The sequence below is a fragment of the Dioscorea cayenensis genome, chromosome 7, assembly GCF_009730915.1.
Source record: "Dioscorea cayenensis subsp. rotundata cultivar TDr96_F1 chromosome 7, TDr96_F1_v2_PseudoChromosome.rev07_lg8_w22 25.fasta, whole genome shotgun sequence".
Classification (NCBI taxonomy): domain Eukaryota; kingdom Viridiplantae; phylum Streptophyta; class Magnoliopsida; order Dioscoreales; family Dioscoreaceae; genus Dioscorea; species Dioscorea cayenensis.
Genome location: NC_052477.1, coordinates 23,045,581 through 23,061,629, shown reverse-complemented (window position 1 = coordinate 23,061,629; position 16,049 = coordinate 23,045,581). Strand labels below are relative to the sequence as shown.

General features: G+C 36.4%; 1 pseudogene; it reads left to right on the top strand.

The window, feature by feature from the left end:
• The first annotated feature begins 11,515 nt into the window (after window positions 1–11,515).
• Window positions 11,516–15,194, top strand: LOC120265166 (annotated as a pseudogene).
• Window positions 15,195–16,049: the final 855 nt, after the last annotated feature.

Below are 16,049 nucleotides of genomic sequence, written 5' to 3'. Positions count from 1 at the left end.
GCTTGAGTTCATTTGGATCCAAAAATGACATTGTTTTGCTTTTAGAACGCATAGTGTTACATGTCCCGATGTCACACCCCACCCCTTCTATCGAGGTAAATGTAGCACCCATCGCTTAAAATTCCCTTTTAATCGAAACCCACACCCTGCTTTTTAAACAAAATCGCACTCTACAAATCACAATTTACAACTTTACACCAACTACAGTGTTCAAATACATAAATATCATGAATACATAATCTCAAATTTATGGGTACAACCGCTACAAGATCACAACACCAATGACAAGAAATAAAGAAAGGGGGACCCACTCGCAGTCCCGGACTCAACCCCGACTAGCTCTATAGTCGATCGTGCAATCTAGGGTCCCCGCCTCCCGCAACTACAAAGACATCTCACTGGCTCAGAGTGGCTTTAATAATTTCAAATACTTAAATACAAAGATATATATAGTATATAAATACCAACTTCTCAAATAATTTTTCCAACTTTTTCCAAAAATACCGTAATTTTTAGCAAAAATACAATCTTTAAAGAACTTTTGAAACATAAATTCAACATAGATCAACATCAATTGATTTTTCTCTAAAAACACAAATTTTTGTAAGATACCGCCTCATCACAATTCAAAAAAATAACATAAATTTCAAATTCAAAAATAACGCAATACCCAACACTCACCCAAAGATAACATGGTCTAGAAAAACTCTCTAAACCTTCGCCGTGGTCACGGCTAGGTTCAGAGCCGCCAAGGAACTCATGTCCTCAACGCCGACCCATCTGGCTCACCGGTCGCTGACCCCCGGCCACCCGATGAATATCCAGCTGTGGCCTCCGCCTCCCACCCGAACCGGCCCCTCGAGAAATCAATACTCAGTCCACCACGCCACCTCTAAAGGCTCGGCCTCGGGGACCCACTATCGCAGAGTCGGGCCTTAGCCCGTCACCATCAAAACCATCAAGTAAATACAAAGAATAATACCATCGATATAAATCATATCACGTGATCCTTTTCCGTGACAAGTATTCACATCACTGAAATAAACATTATTTTCCACAAAGCCAACGCCAAAAAGTATAACCATGCATAATACCAAGAAGATCCATGATACCATTCCCTATACCGAGAATGAAAACCAATTCTACTAACAACGCCGATAAAACATCTTTAATATGCTCACATGGTTTCGCAAATCACTCCAAATCAAAGCATATATACCCATCAAAAAAATAAATACAAGAATTGAATAATTAAATCACATATACATGTATTTTTCACTATTCACAAATACGTATAATTATACAAAACTCGATGTATCAATACTGGGTTATCATGGCACATCGTAGGAAAATAAATATAAGTATATTTCAGCATTATACGCAATTAAACATGATAAAATGAAATACTTAAACATTTATTTCCAAAATACTAGCCATTAAATAATTATTTCAAAAATAATAATAATTAATCAATTATTTAAAAATAATAGCCACTACCAACTCACCCTGTGTCCTTGGGTTCCTCGCTAGACCCTGAACTCCCTCCCAAGACCCGAACAACACCCTAATGTAATAATATAATAAAAATAAATAACATATTTAAACTCAAAAAGAAAAATACAAAAAAAATAATAATCAACTCTCTATCGGGCCCACTCACTCCAATCGGCTCAAACCCCGACCTAGATAATCAAATCTGGGTCTCCAATTGCACTTAAGCCCAACTCAATTTGACTAGACCATTCTCGACCAACCCCGAACCATCCCTCAATTCCACTCGAACCAAGCTCAAATTCACTCGAACCAAACTCAATTTCACCGAACCAGGTTTAATTAAACCAATCAGCCTTGAACCAACTCAATTCTTATACAAAAATATATTGAACCAACTTGGTTCAGCCCCAAAAACCCTTAGCCCAACATCCAAAACCAAAACCCAAATCAACTTCAACTAATTCAATTCAACCAAACCATTCAAGTCCAACCACACTCAACTTGATTTAATCAAACCCCCGACTGCATCAATTCAATCAAACCCAACCAATTCAATTCTCATCCAAACCCAATTCCAATTCAATTAAAATCGAACTCTGGTTAAACCAAATCAAACTCAACTCAATCAATTCAATTCAATTCAACTCAACCAAATCAATTATAACTTGGTTTGATCCAACCAAATCAACTTGGCTAACTCAACCAATTCCAATCTAACCATCATCATTAACATCTTAATCATCATAATCATCAACTTAATTAACTAAACTAAACCCTAATCTCGTGCTACAAGAATTGCTACAAGAAAACCGAAAAATCTCATCCTTCATTCAAGCTTAGATTCATCACAAATACAATGATTTTTTTCAACACAAATCGAAGCAACAATCATCTATAACCATTAAACATGTTTTTTTCCCTACTCAAATCCATCATTATCTTCATCAAATCCATCAAATACACATATATACATGCATACATACACTCATTCATCAAAAATACACCAAGAAAAGCTCTTACCAACTAAAACCATCCCTCCCATGAGCTCCCTCCCGACGATCTCCCATCCCCCACCTCAAATCTCCCATTTTTTTCTCCTCATTTCTTCATTTTTTTATTTTTATTTTTTTCTTCTCGGGTTATCAGAAGCACAAAGATGGAGAAGAAGATGAACAATTTCTCAAACCCCTAGATTTTTTTCCTCTAAATTACATTTTCAGCCGAAATTCACTTTCAATCCCTCCAAATATATTTTCTTACAAAACAGTCCCTGAAAAACTCACCAATGATCCCCTGAATTATGAAATAGTATTCTCAAAAAGGTCCTTTCAAATTACCCAACGGTCCCCAGTGTTATAACACAACATTTTTTTAAAAAGATCCCTTCCATCTTACTTTTTCAGTCCCTCGGTTTCCATAGACATATTCATGTCCATCCTTTTCATTTATTTTTTTAACCCAAAAATTTTTTTAAAAAAACTTTTACATTTAAGTCCTTGTTCTTTCCGCTGGGTTTCTCACCAAAATTACTCCAGACAAAAAAATATTATCGCGAATCGTAGTAATACCCTCGAATATTTTTTTCCAAAGAATTATCCAAAGGTTCGTGGTATTACAATCCTTTCCCTTAAAAAAATTTCGTCCCTCGAAATTTCTTAGCACGCATCAACTGATATCACCGAATTTCATTTATCGGTTCCAAGATCTCGCTTTCTTGCTACAAATATGCTTAATAGTAAATAATCACATCGCAAATCACTATATATCACTCAACAAACAACATGCCAAACACACTTCTTTGGCATCTTCAAGTCAACTCATTTTGATAAAAACAATTCGACAAATATCTCAACCCACGATCCTCGATTACAAGACACTACTCACTCTTTGTCTCAAAATGTCAAAACCTACTATCACCCCTCAATCCCAACACTGCAACTTAGGTTTTAACCCGATCGAGACTCTAAATACTTCTATCGGGCCCCTTAACTTTCTCGCCTAATCACTACTAAACCTTTAAGTCTAGACACGACTTCTAAACTTAGGCTCGGATCACAAACCCGCGATCTCTACCAAACCGGATATCTCAACCCACAGCTCCGATACCAAAAAGATGTCACACCCACTCCCTTCTATCGAGGTAAATGTAGCACCCATCGCTTAAAATTCCCTTTTAATCGAAACCCGACACCCTCGCTTTTAAACAAAATCGACTCTACAAATCACAATTTACAACTTTACACCAACTACAGTGTTCAAATACATAAATATCATGAATACAATAACTCAAATTTCATGGGTACAACCGCTACAAGATCACAACACCAATGACAAGAAATAAAGAAAGTGGGGACCCACCGCAGTCCCTGGACTCAACCCCGACTAGCTCTATAGTCGATCAGTCAATCTAGGGTCCCGCCTCCCGCAAACTACAAAGACATTCAAATTGGCTCAGAGCGGCTTTAATAATTTCAAATACTTAAATACAAGATATATATAGTATATAAATACCAACTTCTCAAATAATTTTTCCAACTTTTTCCAAAAATACCGTAATTTTTAGCAAAAATACAATCTTTAAAGAACTTTTGAAACATAAATTCAACATAGATCAACATCAATTGATTTTCTCGTAAAAACACAAATTTTGAAGATACCGCCTCATCACAATTCAAAAAAATAACATAAATTTCAAATTCAAAAATAACGCAATACCCAACACTCACCCAAAGATAACATGGTTCTAGAAAAACTCTCTAAACCCTCGCCGCGGGTCGCTGGGCTAGGTTCGTGAGCCGCCAAGGAACTCACGCCCTTAACGCCGACCCATCTGGCTCACCGGCCGCGACCCCCGGCCACTCCGATGAATATCCAGCCGTGGCCTCCGCTCCCACCCCGAACCGCCCCTCGTAGAATCAATACTCAGTCCACCACGCCACCTCTAAAGGTCGGCCTGTGGGGACCCACTCATCGCAGAGTCGGGCCTCAGCCCGTCACCATCAAAACCATCAAGTAAATACAAAGAATAATACCATCGATATAAATCATATCACGTGATCCTTTTCCGTGACAAGTATTCACATCACTGAAATAAACATTATTTTTCCACAAAGCCAACGCCAAAAAGTATAACCACGCATAATACCAAGAAGATCCACGATACCATTCCCTATACCGAGAACGAAAACCAATTCTACTAACAACGCCGATAAAACATCTTTTAATACGCTCACATGGTTTCGCAAATCACTCCAAATCAAAAGCATATATACCCATCAAAAATAAATACAAGAATTGAATAATTAAATCACATATACATGTATTTTTCACTATTCACAAATACGTATAATTATACAAAACCGATGATCAATACTGTTATCATGAGCACATCGTAGGAAAAATAAATATAAGTATATTTCGACCTTTATACGCAATTAAACATGATAAAATGAAATACTTAAACATTTATTTCCAAAAATACTAGCCTATTAAACAATTATTTCAAAATAATAATAATTAATCAATTATTTAAAATAATAGCCATCTACTAACTCACTCAGTGTCCTGGGTTCCTTGCTAGACCCTGAACTCCCTCCCAAGACCCGAACAACACCTAATAGAATAATATAATAAAAAAATAAATAACATATTTAAACTCAAAAGAAAATACAAAAAAATAATAATCAACTCTCTATCGGGCCCACTCACTCCAATCGGTTCAAACCCTCGACCTTGCATAATCAAATTGGTCTCCAATCGCACTTAAGCCCAACTCAATTTGGACTAGACTCATTCCCGACCAACCCCGAACCATCCTCAATTCCACTCGAACCAAGCTCAAATTCACTGAACCAAACTCAATTTCACCTGAACCAGGGTTTAATTAAACCAATCAGCCTTGAACCAACTCAATTCTTATACAAAAATATATTGAACCAACTTGGTTCAGCCCAAAACCCTTAGCCCAACATCCAAACCAAACCCAAATCAACTTCAACTAATTCAATTCAACCAAACCATTCAAGTCCAACCACACTCAACTTGATTTAATCAAACCCTGACCAGATCAATTCAATCAAACCCAACCAATTCAATTCTCATCCAAACCCAATTCCAATTCAATTAAAATGAACTTGGTTAAAACCAAATCAAACTCAACTCAATCAATTCAATTCAATTCAACTCAACCAAATCAATTATAACTTGGTTTGATCCAACCAAATCAACTTGGCTAACTCAACCAATTCCAATCTAACCATCATCATTAACATCTTAATCATCATAATCATCAACTTAATTAACTAAACCAAACCCCTAATCTCGGGTGCACAGTGATTGCTACGTAGAAACCGAAAATCTCATCCTTTCATTCAAGCTGGATTCATCACAAATCTGATGATTTTTCAACACAAATTGAAGCAGACAATCATCTATAACCATTAAACATGTTTTTTTCCTACTCAAATCCATCATTATCTTCATCAAATCCATCAAATACACATATATACATGCATACATACACTCATTCATCAAAAAAATACACCAAGAAAAGCTCTTACCAACTAAAACCATCCCTCCCGGCGAGCTCCTCCGGCGATCTCCCATCCCCCACCTCAAATCTCCCATTTTTCTCCTCATTTCTTCATTTTTTTATTTTTATTTTTTTCTTCTCGGGATTCATGTAGCACAAAGATGGAGAAGAAGATGAACAATTTCTCAAACCCTAGATTTTTTTCCTCTAAATTACATTTTCAGCCGAAATTCACTTTCAATCCCTCCAAATATTTTTCTTACAAAACAGTCCCTGAAAAACTCACCAATGATCCCCTGAATTATGAAATAGTATTCTCAAAAGGTCCTTTCAAATTACCCAACGGTCCCGGGGTTATAACACAACATTTTTAAAAAGATCCCTTCCATCTTACTTTTTCAGTCCCTCGGCTTTCCATAGACAATTCATGTCCATCCTTTTCATTTATTTTTTTAACCCAAAATTTTTTTAAAAACTTTTTACATTTAAGTCCTTGTTCTTTCCGCTAGGGTTTCTCACCAAAATTACTCGTACAAAAAAATATTATCATGACTCGTAGTAATACCCTGAATATATTTTTCCAGTAATTATCCAAAGGTTCAGGGTATTACATCTGACATGTAACATCGCATATACATGCATTTTGATTCTGAGTTTGGTTTTGATTGCTTCTTGGGTTCTTTGCTTGTGTCTAGGTGGCGAAACATCTTCTAAGAAAAAGGAAATCATCGACTAGTGTGCGCGTCTCCATGAGAGACGACATGTTCAGCTTGAGTTATGTGACAAGTGCTAGATTGCAAAACTAAATATTCTTGTGAATTTCTAATAATAGTTTGATTTAATGCTCCTAAGAGGAGATAGTCAACTTTTGAGTATTTTGACAATGAGATTATTATAGATGAAGTAAATATTGATGTTGAGGTAATGGCACCATGATAAGGATCTAAGATATGATTGAGTATAAGAAAGGGTTGAATAGTAAAGACTTGTGAAAGTAAATACCTAATGATGTGTAAAGTAGGATTTGATCAATATATATATTGGCATGTGTAAATATATGTGATGAGATGAACACATTTTCATGACTTTTAAAAGACTTGGATGTTGTGGTTGACTAGACTTTGGGGATTAATCTTGTACTTGAAGGAAAACTTAGTGAGCTGCAGAAAGAGAAAGCTAGAACGATCCTAAGTAACTTAAGGTTTAACTAGACCAAAAGCCATGTTTGTTCTGATGACTTTTTATTGTATTTCAAAACTCAATGTTTCTTTTCTACACTTTTGGCATATGCTTTTAAAAATGATTTGTAAAACCTTTCACTTTTATAAGTATACTTTTGATATTTATGGTTATGAAAAATAAAAGGGTTTTCATTTATGAATGTCATGTTCATCTGGATTATGGATATTACAGTGTATTTAATTTTAGTTGGTTTTATTGTCTAAAGCAATGTTTCAATCAACTTGAAAAACTTCACGTGTAATTGAGCTATTCTTGGCATTTAGGCAGAAAATGTTTTTGAACATATTGGCATATCAAGATCGGAATGCTTTATGAAATTTTATATGCATTGTTATGCCTTTGACATTGGCTTTGTGGAAATAATGTTTATTTCTGATATGTGAATGTTTGTCCTGGATAAGGACCCTGTGATATGATTTATACAGATTGTATTATTGCTACATCTACATTATGGTTTGGATGGTGACGGCGGGCTAAGGCCCGACTACTGCAGTAGTGGGTCCCCACGGACGAGTTTTTAGAGGTGGCGTGGTGGACATGAGTGTTGATTTGTCCAGATCAGGTGGGAGTGTAGAGCCCTGATTGGATGATACATCAGGATTCTTGGGTCACCATACGAGACCGGTGGGCCAACGTCAATGGTGCGAAGACCTTGATGGCTCTCAACTTAGTCCCAACGACGGCTAGTATTGGAGAGTGTTTTTAGGCCATTGCTTAATTGATCGAGACAGAATTTTAGTATTTGAGAAAAATCATATTTTTTTGGAATTGGTATATTCGAAGTGTGATCTCTTGCATAGCATGTTTTATATTTTATTGACTTTCAAACATGTATCATGCAAAATTGAGGATTTATGAATATCGAGAATTTTATTTGTTTAAGTTGGTGTTTCTACTCATTTTGAGAACTTATGTCCATGCATTTGTTTTATACATGTTGATGCTTTGTCTATACTCGCAAAGAACCTATGTTTCGGTTGTTAAATACCAAGGTTTCATATCTTGCACTTATATTGTGTTGCAAATGTGAAACGTTTCCAGTTCATTTATGTTATTGTAAAACGTGTTTATTGAAATGCATCAATTTGGTTTGATATTCTTTTAGATTTGTACTAACCCATTCACTGAGTGACTTTGGTTACTCACCCCCTTCCCTCGCTTCCAGGTTTTAGTGGTTTAGGGGCATCGTAGCGAGGATAAGTGCTTGATAATTTGCATCTCGAGTCAGGTTTTTGTTTATTGCATGGTATAATTACAGTGGATCCACTAGTGTCCTTAACTCCGTGTTTGTGACTTATATGTCTTTTTGTAACTCGATTGATTTTCTGAGTGAAAGTTTTACTTCCTTGTATCTTTGTTGTGGTCTTGTTATTTAGCAGGAGTTTGTAAGCCTTGCGAGGACTCGAGGGTTGAGTGGTGGGTGTCCCTCCTCGGGTTGTCGCGGCGGTTGCCACTGGACGGCCCGCTGGTCGGGCGTGACATCACTCACGTGACCCTTTTGCACGTAGTATCGTGCAAAGGTTAAAAAAAATCTAAATTTGTCCATCTGAACCATATTTATACTAGTGGCATCATTCCCATTTACCAACCTAAACAAATATGTTTCCCTTATATGTAGTCTCTCATGGGACGGTTCTCTACAAATTCTCTGTCTTTTGTTGTGCACATGTAACTTACAACATAGGTCACGGCTAAAAAGCTAGTTATTTGTAATAGGTACAATTCATCAACACCATTGCTATGATCCATCTAAAAATAATAGTTAAAAAGTTAGTTTCAAATTGACATTATTGTGATATTGTTGCCATAATTACAATCATGCAAGATTTGCTCATGTTAAAAAGCAATTACTTTTAACAAAAAATAAATATTTATTATTCTCATTAATATGTTCCGTATATATATTCTCATTAATTTGCTCAAGAAAAAATAACTTCAATACACTAACCTGTAAAGTTAAATCCAGTTTCAAAAACCAATACAAAGTGGTGTTAGAATTACTAGAAGACTTGTTAGAGAGGAGCATTTGCAGGCTTTCCATGATGAGATGAATAAAGCTTGTAATTAGTGTAGTTTTAGGAGTGTTTCTTATAATTTTCTCCTGTATATCTCAAATAATTAATAAGCATGCATGAGATGTCTGTTCTGTCAAGTCATGACAAGTTTTTCTCTGTTCATATTACTTCTGTTTTGAGTGATTTAATTAAAGCTTGTATACGGTTCAAACTGGTTACAAAAGGAGACATAAAAATCATTGGTCTTTCAAGGAAGATTATGAGAGTGAAATGATGTGCTTACAAATGCTAGCCTTCATATATACCTTACTCTAGAGCTAGAATAACCTTCTATATTTAATTCTACAAACCAAATACATAAATCTTTATTAAAAAAAAATCTTTCTAAATTTTTGGCGAGATGATAGGCTTACGCACAAACCATTAAATTGGGCAAAATTAATGCTCTACAACACTCATGATTAGTTTCAGCCTTTTTATTTGTAATCATTCTTTTTGGATTGCTTATAATCAAATTAAACAAAAGACATCAGAAAATTTAATGCAGAGCACCAGAGCACCATAGCGCAGATCACAACAGATTATTTATTTAAAGGAACATAAATCTTCAACACTAACTAAAGGAATATAAAAATAATTAACGATGCTCATTGAGAAGGATAAAATAATTTTTTTTTAAAAAAATTAATAAACCAGAGGAGCTCCTCCACTAGAGATGTGTATGATCACATTAAAAAAAGTACAAATAGAAAAACCATCCATAAAAACACATGAACATAGCAAGGAGCAAGGGAGTATAGACTGTATAGAGAACAAGGGGCCAACACCAAAAAAAAGGATGGTGCCCATGAAGACCCTAAATTCAGTATTATGTATCTAAAATCCAAGATTTCTCCAGTGCCGATGAGATAACACACAAACTAGAGAGACCCACACCTTGTTTTTGTTGTTGCTGCGCTTCCGGCAACGAGACAAGACGGTGATGAGATAGGAGAAGAGCACAACGATGGGGCGGCGTTCACTGCCTCGATGGGGAGCACGGCCTTTACTGCACAATAGCGATGGGGCTGAGAAGAGCACAGATCTGTTGGATGAAAGCCGACGAGGGGACGACTTTCACTTCCCAGATCTGTTGGATGAAGGGCGGCAAGGTGGTTGCGTTCACTGCCCAACCCTGTTGGATGAAGACACTCTCTGAAGAAGAAGAACGATGCTGGATTTAGAAAAAGGACAGGGTTGTTTGTGCTTTTCAATTACTTGTATTCAGTATTACGATAGATTTGAAAGTAATCCAAAACACAACTGATTGTGGGTTTAGGGCTATTTAGAATTACACTTGGATTTGCAAATACCCCAAACAAACATCGGTTTTTTAAAAATACAGTATTTATAATTACATGTAATTTCAAACACCCTCAAACAAGCCGACCCTAATATTAGTTCTACTTCTTGGCTTGAATTTAATTTTTATGTAAGTAATAATTCTTGAAGAATTTAATAATCTTAATATTTTCTCATAGTGGGAAGTGCAAGAACATCATCAATGTCTATAGTAACATTAAAATCTTGTTTGTGTAGAAAAAGACACTCAACCATAGGAGAAGCTGAATAAACTAAAAACATTTAGGGATAGAGCCATTCATTTTTTTTTCTTTTGGCACAAGGGGATCAAAACAATTTATTAGGAGACAAAGTAAAAGTGGAGGTAAAAATAATAGACTTTCATAATATTTTCCTAACAATATTTTTTATAATATATATACTAATTTATAAAAAAAACAAGAGGCCGAATAATAAATTTTTGAGAAGAAAAATATTATCATGTAATCCAATTTATAATGGCAAGAGAGAAACAATAACATTTTGTAAATATTTTTTCTAAGTTTATAATCTTTTAAAGAGTATATGTACTAATTTATAAAAAAAAATAAAAAATTAAGTGGCTAATTTTTTTAAAGCAATATATATATATATATATCAATTTGTAAAATATCACATAACTAAACAATAAATTTTTGACAAATATATTTTTTTTTAAAGTATTTTGGTGGAGATTTTTTGTGTATGTTAAAAAAAGGGCTGGCCGGCCCGGTATGGCACCAGCAGCCAGTCTGGGCCGTTCCCCATGCTGGGCCGACCCATTTGACATCATTGGTTGGGCATATCTGCTTATGTGATCTCAACTTGAATGCTTTGACGGTCTTTTGTTTTGTTGAAGGTAATGCGGAAGGAAGACTTTTACCCATAAAGCAGTGCTCCCAATTCATTCAAACGATCTTTCCAAGAAGTTTCACAAAGAGAAGGGGAAGAAAAAGGAAGGAAGCCCTAGTGTGCCTCCACAGTACTTGCCACACGATCTCAGCTGTGACTCTAATCACCTCTCGCTCAACGGACACAATGGCCGGAGTTTTCTCCAACGCCTTGGAGATGATCAAGGAGTTATCCACTCCTCACGCCCTTCAATTTCTGGAACCCATTTGGATTGGAGTTTATAAGCAGCTTCAAATGCTCCAATACTCCTTACTACTTATCCAACCGCTTATTGAAGATGCAGAGGAAAGGCAGTTGACGGACAAGGCTGTCAGGTATTGGCTTTTGCTGCTCAAAGATGCGGTCTATGATGCTGAAGACATCCTTGACGAGGCCAAGACGCATGAACTAGTCATCCAGCGCAAGGCACAGCTTTATGGTCGCCCAAGAAGCAAGGTGCGTGAATTCTTTTCTCTTGATCATAACCCACTCTTGTTTAAACTTCAGCTGGGGAAGAAGCTCAGTAACGTCAATGAGAGAATAAATGAGCTTATTGAGGAGATGGGCAAGTTCAAATTAAGGGTTCTTGAAAACAACAACAAACCTTTGAAGAACAGGCCTCAAACCTATTCATATGTGGACGAATCGCCAGTTATTTTTGGAAGAGATGAAGATAAAGAGAAGCTAGTGCATATGCTGATCCGTGATAGTTTTGATGAGAAAGTGGCTGTGGTTTCTATAGTCGGTATGGGTGGTCTGGGTAAGACTACACTTGCTCAGTTGGTCTATGCAGATGAAAGGGTCAAGAATCATTTTTAAACAATGCATATGGGTATGTGTTTCTAATGATTTTTGACGTGCTGAAGCTTGCTCGAGGGATCATACATACAGCTACTGGGGAAAATTATGATCATACAAACATGGAGGTGCTGCAGAAGGATTTGCGAGATGTCTTGGGGCAGGAGAGATATTTGCTGGTATTGGATGATGTATGGAATGAAGATTTCGAAAAGTGGGATGCACTTAGAAACATGTTGCTCGATGGAGGAGAAGGAAGCAGAATTCTTGTGACCACACGCAATGAAAAATGCTCTCGACTGATGGGTGCACAAAGACATCATTTTCTAAGGGGTTTATCAGAAGAAAGCTCTTGGGTTTTATTTGAACATAAAGCATTTGCTGTAGGTGCACCGAAGCCACTGCCAAAAATTGGTGGAGATTGGTCAGCAGATTCTTGATAAATGCCAAGGATTACCACTTGCTATAGAAGAATTGGGGAGTTTCATGCATTACAAGAGCAAAGAAAGTGAATGGCAGGCCGTGTTGGAAAAATATTGAAACATGGAAGTTACAAAGTACGCAAAATGAAATCATACAAGAGCTGTGGCTAAGCTATGTTGATTTGCCTACTCAGTTAAAGAAATGTTTTGCCTTTTGCGCCATATTCCCAAAGGATCACGATATTAAGGAAGAGCAGCTGATTCAATTTTGGATGGCTCAAGGGTTTATTCCATCTCAAGAAGGAACTGATATGGAAGTAGAAGGGCGAGAGATTTTCACTGAGTTGATAAGGAGATCTCTTTTACAAAATGATTGTTCTCTTCAACCATTGGAAAAAGGAAGAGTGTGTAAGATGCATGGTCACATCCATGATCTGGCACAACTTGTTATGGAAAAATGAATGCTTCTTCCCATTGTTGAAAAGCACTGCAGCCCCCAAAAATCCCAATAAAAAGCTCGTCATTGGAATTTATATGCTGATGAAAAATTGTGAAAAAGGGGATTGCTCCATCATCCATACTGTGCTATATTGTAGAAGAGACTTAAGTGTGTTGCCAAAGTTGAAGTTGGTGAGGGTGCTCGACTTGAGTCACACAAACATTAATGAGTTGCCTGCATCAATAGAGCATTTGCACCATCTAAGATACCTCGATATTTCTTATACTCTTATTGGGAAACTACCGGAATCCATTTGTATGTTGGTTAATCTGCAGACATTGAAACTCCATGATTGTTATAAACTTTCCGAGGTTCCCAAGAGCATAACATACATGAACAGTCTTAGACACCTTTTTTTCCCTGGTTATTGTCCAGCGTTGAAGGCATTACCTGCTGGTTTGAATCAATTACAGAACTTGAAAACATTAACACAATATACTGTGGGAGATGATGCAGAGAACAATATAGGACAATTAAAGTCCTTGAATCCTTTTGGTGAACTTGCTTTGTATAATCTGCAGAAGGTGAAGAATGCGGATGAGGCTAGAAAAGCTAATTTGGGTAACAAACAACTTATTCACACATTAAACTTAAGTTGGGATAATTTAAGTTGGAAATATGATGATGAATATTATTTGATGGAAAATGCGGAGGAGGTGTTGGAAGCGTTGAAACCTCCCAGTGGAGTACAAAAACTTACAGTTAGTTATTATCCAGGCAAACAATTTCCAGTGTGGATGGGAGAAAGGCAACAATTCCAATATCTACATCGCATCGAACTATCTGAATGCATAGAATGTGAGCAACTCCCTCCACTTGAGACATTACCCAGTCTTGCATATCTGAGTATCAGTGGCATGGATGGCATCAAACACATTATTAACAACAGCAGAGGCAATAATGCTCTGCAATCATTCCCTGCATTGAAGGAGTTGAGTTTATATAGAATGATGAACCTAGAGGGGTGGTGTGTGGAGGAGGGTAGAGAAGCAAATCTGTGCTTGTTTCCGTGCCTCACTGAGATGCATATTACAGAATGCCCCAAGTTGACAACCATGCCATCCATTCCAACTCTCCAGGAGTTATACATTAATCAATCATTCTGTGAGACACAAATCTCTCTCGTGTCTGAAGTAAGAAGGTTCTTCAAGCATTTGGAATCTTCTCAGAGTTTGAGTATGAAGTCTTGTACTGACAAGTTGGTTTTGTTATCGGAAGTTGAAGAGGAGATAAGGGTGATGAAGTCATCACTTGAGAGTTTGATTATTGGCAACTGCAATCAGCTATCATTGGCATTAGGTTTGCAAAACCTTCCATCTCTAAGACGACTAGAGGTGAAGTCGCTTGAAAAGCTGGTGTCCTGGCCTGACAAGTTACAAAGTTTGAAGTTCCTCGATGATCTGACAATTAGTTCTTGCAAGAATTTTACTGGTGTATCATCACAAGGTGACTCTGTTCCACCCTTTCTGAAGAGTCTTGAAGTTTTTGAATGTGATTCTATGAGAGAATTGCCCACGTGTCCCACATCACTCCAGTCCTTGAGTATTAACAGGTGTCGAGGCATCGAGTCTTTGGGACCAGAAATGGGACACCTTACTTCACTATCCAAATTAGAAGTATCTAGATGTCCCAAGCTGGTGTCTCTATCCAACGGGATGCAAGCCCTCACTTCCCTTCAGTATCTATCTATTGAATTTTGCCAGGCGCTGAAGTCATTCCCAGAAGGCCTCCAACAACTACTTCCTACTCTAAAAGAACTAGAACTAAAAATCAAAAAATGCCCTGAGCTAGAGAGGTTATGCAACCCTGGAGGAGACTATTATGACCTTCTCTCTACCATCTCAGATAAACAAATAGGAGAAGAGCCGGAGTTAGAATCAAAGCCAGAACAGATAATTCAAGTTCCTAATGAGATTAGTATTGGTGCCAAAACAAGCTTTTGAAGTGCATCGTCACAGATTGGTTCCTTCTATCAGCGATTTTGATTTGTGCTATTGCCTGTTTCATAAAATTCCTTTTCAACCAACTTGATAACCAGGTGCCACTTTCTCCTTTTTGTTTTTTTATTTTTTTGTTTTTTTAATTCTCTCTTTGTTTAGGGTTTGTTGAAAATATATTTGATCCTATCTCTCTTGAGATACAGAAAGAGAATAATATTATCTACTTTGTTAACTCATTCCAAACCTATAATATGAAGATTAATTATGTTCGGCATTTTTTTAAAAAGGATTATGTTCTGCATTTCTTGTCAATAGAATCATCTTTTAATTGGAATCTGTATTAGTAAGCCTTCTCTCTAATTTTTTTTTAAATAGTGAAAAATATTTTTCTATACTATGTTAAGTTAGTGCTTTTTTTTATCATAATCTTAAATATGTATATATATTTTGGCGAACCACTAGTTTTATTGTTTCCTTTTCCATGTTTTGCATTCTTATAAGTTTTTATTTTTTATCTTTTCCAAGAATGAGAAAGAGTTTTGGTATATCCCGCCAACATGAAGACAAAAAGCACAGGGAGTCTGAAATCAGAATGAAAAGAAAGCATATTATTTCCAAATATCAGTTCAATTAGCAAGTTTAATTCTTGGTGTCCGATTTGTAAATATATATGTTCTTTATATTACTTCCTGGAGATGAATCAATAATCCAATGAAAGCACCCAAAATCTCAATCGGAATAGGCAAGTTATTTCTTAACTAGTAGCTTAAAGAAATCTAATTTTGTTGAATAGTACATTATTTATAACTATTTGGTGCAGGATATATTCATCTTTTCCATAATGTACTTAAAATATTG